This window comes from Raphanus sativus, unplaced genomic scaffold (assembly GCF_000801105.2).
Source record: "Raphanus sativus cultivar WK10039 unplaced genomic scaffold, ASM80110v3 Scaffold3828, whole genome shotgun sequence".
NCBI classification, from domain to species: Eukaryota; Viridiplantae; Streptophyta; class Magnoliopsida; order Brassicales; family Brassicaceae; genus Raphanus; species Raphanus sativus.
Window position 1 is genome coordinate 1 of NW_026619132.1, and position 9,592 is coordinate 9,592.

Genomic DNA, 9,592 nt, shown 5'->3' on the forward strand with positions numbered 1-9,592 from the left:
TAACTATCCTTTCCACCCTCCACTTCTTCAGCAATAATATGATCGCAGGGTGGAGCAGCTTCTGTTACGATGACAACCAGACCCTCTGGAGTCCCAGAGTCGTCTTGTCCCACCGGATTCTCGCAATCACCACTCTCTAGAGCCTGGGGGTCCTCGATCAACTCTCCTTCCTCCACCTCTAATTCCTTCGCAGGATCAGAGGTTACCGAACTCTTGGGAGAATTCTTCAAGTGGTCTTGTCTAATCGGTCTTCTCTTCTTCTTCTCGGTATCCGGACTGACTGATCTCCTTCTCTCAGAACCGGACTTTGGAGGAGTGAATCTACATTTCTCCTGCAGATGACCATACTTTTCACACAACTCACACTTTAATGGAAGCCATGGATATGACACCTCTATCATTATCTCCTTGCCGCTAGAAAACCAGAGATGATATTCCTCGGCAACGGTTTTTGTAAGGTCCACCCTGACGTATAGCTTGGCGACTTTTGAAATTCTCTTTGCGCTCTGTTTCCGGGTATAAGGAGACAGGTTTCCCCACTGCCGTCCAGTCTACTCAGGCTTTCCTTGTTAAAGAGCAGGTAGGGTACATTCCTAAGCTCCACTGGAACCACCGCCTTTGTAATCGGAGCTTCTTCAGGAGCGAAATCAGGGACCACGGAGCCACAAACATCGGGAAGCCAGCAACATTCCAGCAAGTCCGAGATAACAGGAAACTGTCTGGTTTTAGGGTTGGTGACCCTTAGTAGAAACTCTCCTTCACCCACATTGTGAACAAAAATTCTCGGACCAGTGCTTGCCCATAAAGCATTGACTACTCCGATAATACGACCCATAGCTGGCCAATCACCATGGAATCGAGCATAGATGAACTCTTTAAACTCCTCTTTCGCGGACTCAATATTTTCATCCGGATAAGCACAAACGGTACTCCAGTAACGTGTTCAGATGGAGTGCCGAGCTCCTCTAACTCTGCTGAAGCTTTCAGAAGGCTAGCATAACTCTTCGTCTCTTTTCGGTTCCTCTGGTAGTACCGGTGAAGGTACCAACTTTGAGTCTGAAATGGACAAAACTGGTGTTGAGACTCCAACGCATTCCTCCCCAGTAGAAGCAGGAGTATTCAAATCTGACAACGACGGAAGCTCCGGCGAGGGAACTGGCAAGTCAGGGGAAGGAGAAACAGAGTCTGTCGGTGGAACAGAGACTGTTGGAGAGGCAACGTCACCCTTCGCGGAACTCGGAGGAGAGGTCTCAAGCACCACACATCAGTGGCAGATTCAGCAACGGCACACGGAGCACCGGCGATTGGAGACTTCTGCTTCAACGAGTTGACGGAGATAGACGGCTTGTAAGCTGCCTGCAGACGAGCCATTTTCGAGGAACCACGGAGAGCATTGCGGTGTTTCTTCTTCGGAGGCATGAGAGAGACGCAGAGAAAAGAAGGAGGGGAGGAGTTCTCGCCAGATCGGCGTGAGATTTTTATATCTACACCAACTTTTCTTCCCTTTAATTGCAGATCTTTTGTTGTAATATATTCATTCTTCAGACTTTTGTTGAGGTGATTTATTACCAAACATAGGCTTTTGTTTTGTCTTCATGCGATGACTCTTTTTGATTTGTTAATGTATCAAGTGGACTTTGGGTTCTTAGGTGAGTTCCAACGTCTAACACCCATGTTAAATAGTTTTCTCTAGAAATGTCAAGGACTTCAAGGTTCAACAAGATTGACATGGTTGCGTTATATGATGAACCAAAAATGAAATTTATTATTATTTGAACGGGCCTTGTGGTCAAGTGGCAGTGGACGGGTCTGGGACGCTAACACGTTTCAGGTTCGATCCTCCTGCTATGCGAAACTAAGTCACATTGTTCTGTTCACCTAACGCGGATATGGGTCCATGCTTTAGGACCCATTTGAATGCCCAGGAGAAGGAGTCCCATCCGCGGGCTTGCGACTCCCCCGGGGTTAGGTCTGGTTCCAATAGTGACCCGGGTTTAACCCTTTAGTTACAAAAAAAAAAAAAAAAAAATGAAATTTATTAGGAACAAAAAAAAGATGTAAATGGCCATATAAAGAGTAAAGCAAATGATATGCTATTATTAATGAAAATAATTTGGGCAATTTTATAAGCACAACATTCTGGGGTTTTGATTTTGGAAAATACCAACAATTTTAAGAAATTTCAGAATACAATAAGGTTTATATTTATAAAGATTTCCTAAATTATTATTAAGGTTATTACAAATATTGTAAAGAACTAGTAGTATGATGAAAAATGAAGATTCACATGGATTCCCAGAATCAGTATGAATCTATGTATGTTGATGACAAATAAAAATGAAGATACTTGTAAGATTTGAGGAGTCAATACGTAAGATTTTCCTCTTTGTAGATCTCTAATCTTATCTCTATATATAAGAAATTGAAAGCCATGATTTAAATTAATATGAGGGCGGAGAATGTGAAATGAAAAAGAAAATTGTGGTGTACGTGGATATCGTAATACAAAAAAAAAGGAATAAGAATGTGGTCGCTACTCGCTACGTTAAAAGAGAATAGAATATTAGAATGGTCCAAGCATAATCGAACCAATACTTAGAGAACATGTGCCGCAATAAATTATAATTTTATGTTACAGGAAACAGGTTAGTCTATTTTATCCAAAGAAAGAAACTAGTAATCTACATGAATTTTCTGTAGAAAACGTTTAAAAGAACTGTTAAACAGACGGTCGTGTACGGTTTGGTGCCTACCACTGAATTATGTTCAAGGCCTTTTATATTTTTGTTTAGAAGTGTGTTTTAAATACTTAAGTCATATTTGTTCAAACCATAAGCTAAAGACAGATCCCGGTTCAAAACCATATCAGAGGTCATAACCAACAAAAGGATAAAACATAACTTAGAGAAAAAGATACATCCAATTGTTCTTAATAGTTGATGCATGACCCACACATAAAAAACAAAGAAAATACTCTTTTTCTTGTAACTCCAACCTAATCCTAAAAACAACCCTACAACGAAGCGACCAATATTACAAAAGTCATCAACTTGTGACATCCGAAAGTTCAGCTAGCACGTCATCTTCAAAATAAATCAACTTACTTAAACCACAAGCAAACAAACGCACATAAAAAACCACTAGAGAGCAATGTCTAGCAAACATATCTCTCATGCCATACATGTCCCTCCCCTGTGAATGAAGACGATGATGACTGCTTTGAACATCAGAAACACCTTTTTGCCCTTCAACGCAAGGGCCAACCATCGCAGTGGGCTCATCATCATCCCTCAGTGGGAAACCAAATAGCCTGCACCTGCCTGAACCTCCGCCGTGATGTTCTTCCAGACCCTCGTTGAGACCATTCGAGCTGGTTATCAAGACAGAAGAAGGTGATGATGACACGTGGACTGATGATGACGGTAGGACACGGCTACTAAAGTTCTGGAACGGGCCGCCGCACCATGCGTTCCTCTGGCTCAACCCCTGCTGCTGCTGCTGATGAGGAGGGGTCATTGAGTAGGCTGGAACTGTTTCTTGACCTTGAAAGACCTTATGGAACCTATGAGAGTCACCGAACTCAGTCGTTCCTTTGAACCGGCCTCTCCTGGCCCCTGCTCCTCCACCATCCGAAGAGGTGTTGATGAAACCCGGAAATTTTTCTTGACCTTGCAAGACCCTCTGGAATCTTAGAGATTCCTCCAAGTCTGTGGCGTTGATCCCCTCTGAAACACAAGCAGAAGAAACCAATAAGAAGATTTTATATTAAGCGGTTAGAGAACGATGTGTTTTGGCTAAGGAGATTGATTGTGTAATTACCAGAGACAGGAATATCAGAAAAGCCTATCCTGCTTCTTTTAGGACCTGTTGTTATGAAGCTGCCTGAATTGGAGACTGAACCAGATGGCTCAATCTCCCATGGTGACACGCGCTGTTGATGCCTGTTTGCCTCACTGTCGTCCCACCTTACCTGAATATGAAATCAAAACCAACAATCTTTTTGGTGATCTCTCAAACCAAAACTAAGTGACATGTCAAAAGATCACAACTCATATAGCTTACCAAAAGGCATCTCCATTTAGAACCAGGCCACCTGATAGGATCCATGTCGCTGATTCCAGTTATAATCCCAGCGGATCTGACAGACCAAACAGGCAAAAACATTTTAGAATAGATGGGACAAAAAAAAACTTAGGCGTTGAAGCATTGAGCTATATAAACCTTCTGTCAGAGGCATCTTCAGACTCAACCCTGGCTTTGAATCTCAATACCGATACAAAAGGGATAGTCAACAATCTTCAAGAACTTCTTTGCAGGGACTATGAAGTTTGACCAGCTTCCCCTGCACAAAAGTTTTTACCAAATTGCAATGTCATTAGACAAGTATCAGTGCAAACATCTTATATTGCTGTGCCTTGGATTGTAATAACTCTCAGGGGACAAAGGGAGAATAAAAAAGTCAGGCTTTACTTGGGGTTGTAGTAAATGTTGAAGGCGGTATTGGTGGATATGGCATGAGCTACTTGAGAGAAGTTGTTGTGATTCATATTCTGATTATACTGTGTGGAGAAAGCAGAAGCGGCTTCAATATGAGCAGCTCTTCTAACTCCCAAACGCAGTTTGCCATCATCACCTCTAAATTAGAGAAAACTATATCACAACCCCTCTAACAATTAAACAAAGAGGTTTTATAGGGAGAGCAGTTAAAGTTTTTCTTGTTACCGGAGGAAAAGCACAGCATCTCCAGAGACAAGCTTCTTCTTGTTCACAAACGCACTCCACCCTGTAGTGAGCAAATGCCTCCTAGGTTGCCCTAAAAAAGACACTCGAATCATTAAAATACTCATCTATGTCTCAAGGCAAGCAGGAGGCAACAAGTTTTACCTCGATAAATGTGGCGAAAACGCCACTCAAGGCCATGAAGATCCCTGGCAAGAAGCTCCTGAGATGGCCGTGGCTGGCTATAGTCCTACACATAAACGGTATATGATTATGGAGTTAAATCAATCTTTTTATGAGTTTATACAAAATTACTAAAACCCTGAATCTTCTCAGACAAAATATAGAGAAGCCATAGAGTGTGATATCATTGGTTTTAAAGGAGTGGATAAGTGTACCAGAGGAGGGAAGCAATCCTCGGCAGCACGGCGAGGAACAGAGAAGCCACCATGGGTGCTTGTATCAGAAGCAGTGAGGGTTTTGCAGAACATGTGAGGAGGAGTATTAGACCTCTTAAGCACTTCATAATCTTCCTGATCTCCACCATCAACATCCACAGCTCCCTCACGCCACTTTCCTCTCAATGTCCTGTAAGTAACAATCATCTCAAAATCTCTAAACTAAAGCAATCTCTCCCTCTCTTGTTCCGGAGCTAAAAGAAAGAAAGCACTCACCTCAGACTCAGGAAGAAGAGAGACTTGAGCATAGACTTCATCAGTATCTGTCTCTGCCTATGAAAATCCAAACCACAACAAAAATGTAAAAAGGTGCAGACTTTTCTCAAACGGAGCAAAAGGGGAAACTCAATTCAGTAACAGAAGCACAAAACACACACACAAAGACACTTACAAAGCCCAAAAAACAGAACAAACAAAAAATAGACAGGAAGAGGTTGTTATAAAGACATACGTGAAGCTTGAGATCAAGAATACGACAAAACACGTGAGGAGGAGGAGGAGGAAGGCCGTAAACCGCGGCAGGGGCTTGTTGTTCCAAATGTCCCTGAGGGAAATACAAAACAAGGCTTCCCCTTTCGGGAGAGAGATGAGTGGTCCAGCACAAGCGTGCCACAGCTCCAGACAAAACCCAGACGAACTCGAAGACCCACTCACACCAAAACCAAACGCCGCTGAGGAAGACGAATTAGAAGGAGAGAGCGACCCAGAAGCCGAAGAGACCGTCTCGTCTTCCTCCTCCGTCACGTTCAGATCGATTAAACCACCCATTACAGAGAGATAAAAGGTTAGAGCTTTTACCCTCCTCTGAGTGAGAAGAGAGAGCACAGTGATGATGAGTCTTAAAGACAAGGGTTTTCCTTTTTAGAAGAACCCAAGATTTTTGATTAACTACAGCAACTAAAAAAAAAAGTTTTGATTTTTAATTTTTTTGGACAATGTTAAGAGGGAGAGAGAGAACAGAGTGCTCTGTACAGTGGTCTCTGCTTGCTACGTCTGGTGTGACTGATGTGTATAAATGGCTTTATGACCTTTTGTGCGTTGGATGGAATTAGATTTTTTTTTTTTTTTGGTAGATTGTTTTCTTTATTTTTTACGTTGTACACAGCAGTTTCTTGCATATAATAAATACTATTGGACTTTAACAAATGTACTTTATACAGTGTTTTTTTCATTACAAGTACAATGATTATACATGAGATCTGCCAAAAATAATTTACTTAACTAACTTCTTTTAATGATTTACATATCCCCTATATATTAAAGGAGAAGCATTTTTAAAGGCTTTCCTTAAACGATTTTGGTGAGAATGCATGAGAAGGCTCGGATCCACGTGTCGCTCTGTGAGGAAGTTTAAGAAAAACGGATCATTTAATGCGTCGCTTTCTTTCCTTATTTGTTTCAATGTCAAGAAACTTAACAATTTTTTTTTGCATACTCGAACAGTTTCTCTTGACATTCTCGAACAATTTCTCTTGACATCGTCGACAAGAAACAACCACAATAACAACATATAGTTTGAATCCCCATCTCAGCAAGGAGATAAAGATCGTAGCAAACTCATTACCACGAACCAGAAACACTTAGAAGGATTTCTTGTCGACGATGGATGGACCCGAGTCATCATTCTCTCCCTTCGAGTCTTGCCGTCTCCTGTCGCGGGTTCTTGATCTGAGATCGATGGAGCAGCACTTAGCGTAGACGAGGGGGACAAAAGTTAGTGAGAACATTATATTGGCTGGAACTCCAGTTGCGAAGGCCAAACTCGCCTCGAAATCCGTGGTGAGGTTGCCGTTTGCAAACAGGGAGAGATAAGGGATGAACAGAGACATAGTAGTAAATGTGGAAGATTGTAAGAGAGAAGGAGAAGATTTGATACGTGTACGAAGAAGAAACTTTATGTTTTTCATAGTCTTCGATTGTATATAGGACTATATACTACAAAACTTCTTTGTCCTTTATATTAAAAATTTACTTGCATCACACATTTTGTTCTCTACACTGATTTTTAGTTTAGTTCTCGGTCTACAACTATTCCCAACCATCAAATCGAGAACTAAGCTTCTTTCTCGACAACAATTTTCTTTGTTATTATTTCTATTCCTATTTTGCTTTGACGTTAAACTCATCTGCGGGAATGAAAATTATCTATGGGATCTCGTGTATTATCATTGACACATGTCGTCTCCTACGTTTAAGCTTACTCTTGTAAAGCGTAGATAATTAAAATAGTTGAATAATAACTATAGTTCGCTGGTGCTGCGACTGAAAGAAGTTACAAGAATGAAGAAGAGTGCCGCAGACACGATTGCTGTTGAGATGGATGAGAGCGAGGTGAGAGAGAAGGCAAATGGGTTCACGTTTGAAACCAGCGATGTATCCGTGGTTGAGATCGCTTACTTGTTTCGAAGAATATGGTGCACAGAAAACGTCAGTGTAGCTGCCGACCGAGGGACCAATCCAGTCTCCTGTCAAGTTCTTTGGATCGGAGTATATGACCATCTTTCATAATGAAGTGCACCATACGCTTGCTGATGATGGTGTTTATGGTTTGAGGAGTGACTTGTGTGGTGTTCAGGGGTATGCGTTGCGATATGATAAAGAAGATAACTTATGATCATCATCTGCGGTGTATCGACTTATATATAGAGAACATTTTTTCGTTTCAGCTTTTACTGAAATGTACAATTTTATTAACAGTAAAAGGAGCAACGTATTCGATATGTGAGATTAATTCTCGATCTTCTAGCTCAAGTGCCATCAAACTCTGCACGCTCCAATGACTCTCCAGAGTTCCATCTTATCTCATGTTCCATATAAGATTATTAAAAGTGTGTGAGTACGGATCTTGCATACCTATAGTTCACTCCAAATTCTTAACTATTATAGCTAAAATATCATCTTTCAACTGTTGAGTCCAAACTCATACTGGTCTTATGTCCAAAAGCCTATTGTTGAACTATAGTTATGGTATAGGTTCAAGCTCTTACGTTTGCATGAACTATAGCCATGCATATGTTTATATCCATAAACGATGACTTACTGTTAATATATATTGGTTGAATCGCAATTATAATATTAAACCGAAATCTTATCTTATTAAGCTTATTCCGATGTAAACCTTAATTCAATTTCGGTTTGAGTATGATAGAAGGAATAGCTGAGAGCGTGATCGATCACGGTTTTGTATGCTTGAGTGATATGCAAGGTTGATAAATGAAATGTGATTTGCATATATTTTTAAAAATTCGCTAATGGAAATATTTATATCCTACAAGTGTTGCGCAAGACACGAATATATGACATTAAATTCTTTTTATCGCCGACTATGCTTAAGCGTTTTTAGGTTTTTACAACTATATAAGAGGCGCACTCTCATCTATATTAGTCATAACCTAAACGAAAACCTAAGCATTCTTCACTCATTCTTCTAAATGGCAGCCATAACCTCTGTGTCTGATTTGAAACCGTTCAAGTCAATGTGGAAGATCCGCGTGAAGATCATCCATTTGTGGAATAGTTATTCCGCTGCTGGTGGCTTAACTATTGAGATGGTTCTAATCGACTCTAACGTAGGCATCATTTATTTTGCTTCAAATAAACTTTAGTATGCGCAATTTGTCATTATCTAATATTTTAATTTTTTATTTCAGGGTGTTAAGATTAATGCTACTGTGAAAAGATTCTGATCAATCGATCTTCATGGTGTTATGTAGTCTAATGGTACCTATCTATAAAATGGCAGATCTATTAAACGAGCTGGCGAGGAAATAAAAGGATGCATGGATTTTTCCAGTACAAGTGTCTATTAAACAAGACACTATGTACACCATTTATACAATTACTTCTCAGTAATTTTAAATTTGCAGGATCTCTTTATACGCATGTTTTAAAAATAGACAATATTTAATTAAAATTTTTGGTTCGGTAATAAATTATCTATGCTGGCTAAACCGGACTATTATGCTTCTGAGATTTTTACTTTGTATTGTTCCTTTTGTCATATGTCCTCTCATTGTTTCTGTTGTGTCTCAAGACCTAGACGCAATAATTTTGAAATAGAACAATTTAATATTTATTTATTTATTTTAAAGAGAGTTATTTAATATATATTATTTATATATTTATTTGAAATTGATATATTAAAATAGAAAATTGATAGTCTTTAACTAAAATTGATTATATAGTTAGATAGATCTAAAATAATATCCAGATAACCAGATCTGAATCTGATCCAAACTAAATATTTTGAATATCAAAAATTTATAAATCTTATTACATATTTATGTTAATTATTTACATATATTTATATATATTAGATATTCAAAAATATGAATATATCTAAAAATTATCAACGTAGTCACAAGTATCTATCTAAAAATAACCAAAAGTGTTCAAAATACTGAAAATATTTCTTT

The 9,592-nt window shown here is 39.4% G+C and overlaps 1 pseudogene; it reads right to left on the reverse strand.

The window, feature by feature from the left end:
- Positions 1 to 2,870: 2,870 nt before the first annotated feature.
- LOC130506961 (auxin response factor 3-like) lies at positions 2,871 to 6,080 on the reverse strand (annotated as a pseudogene).
- Between the last annotated feature and the right edge of the window lie 3,512 nt (positions 6,081 to 9,592).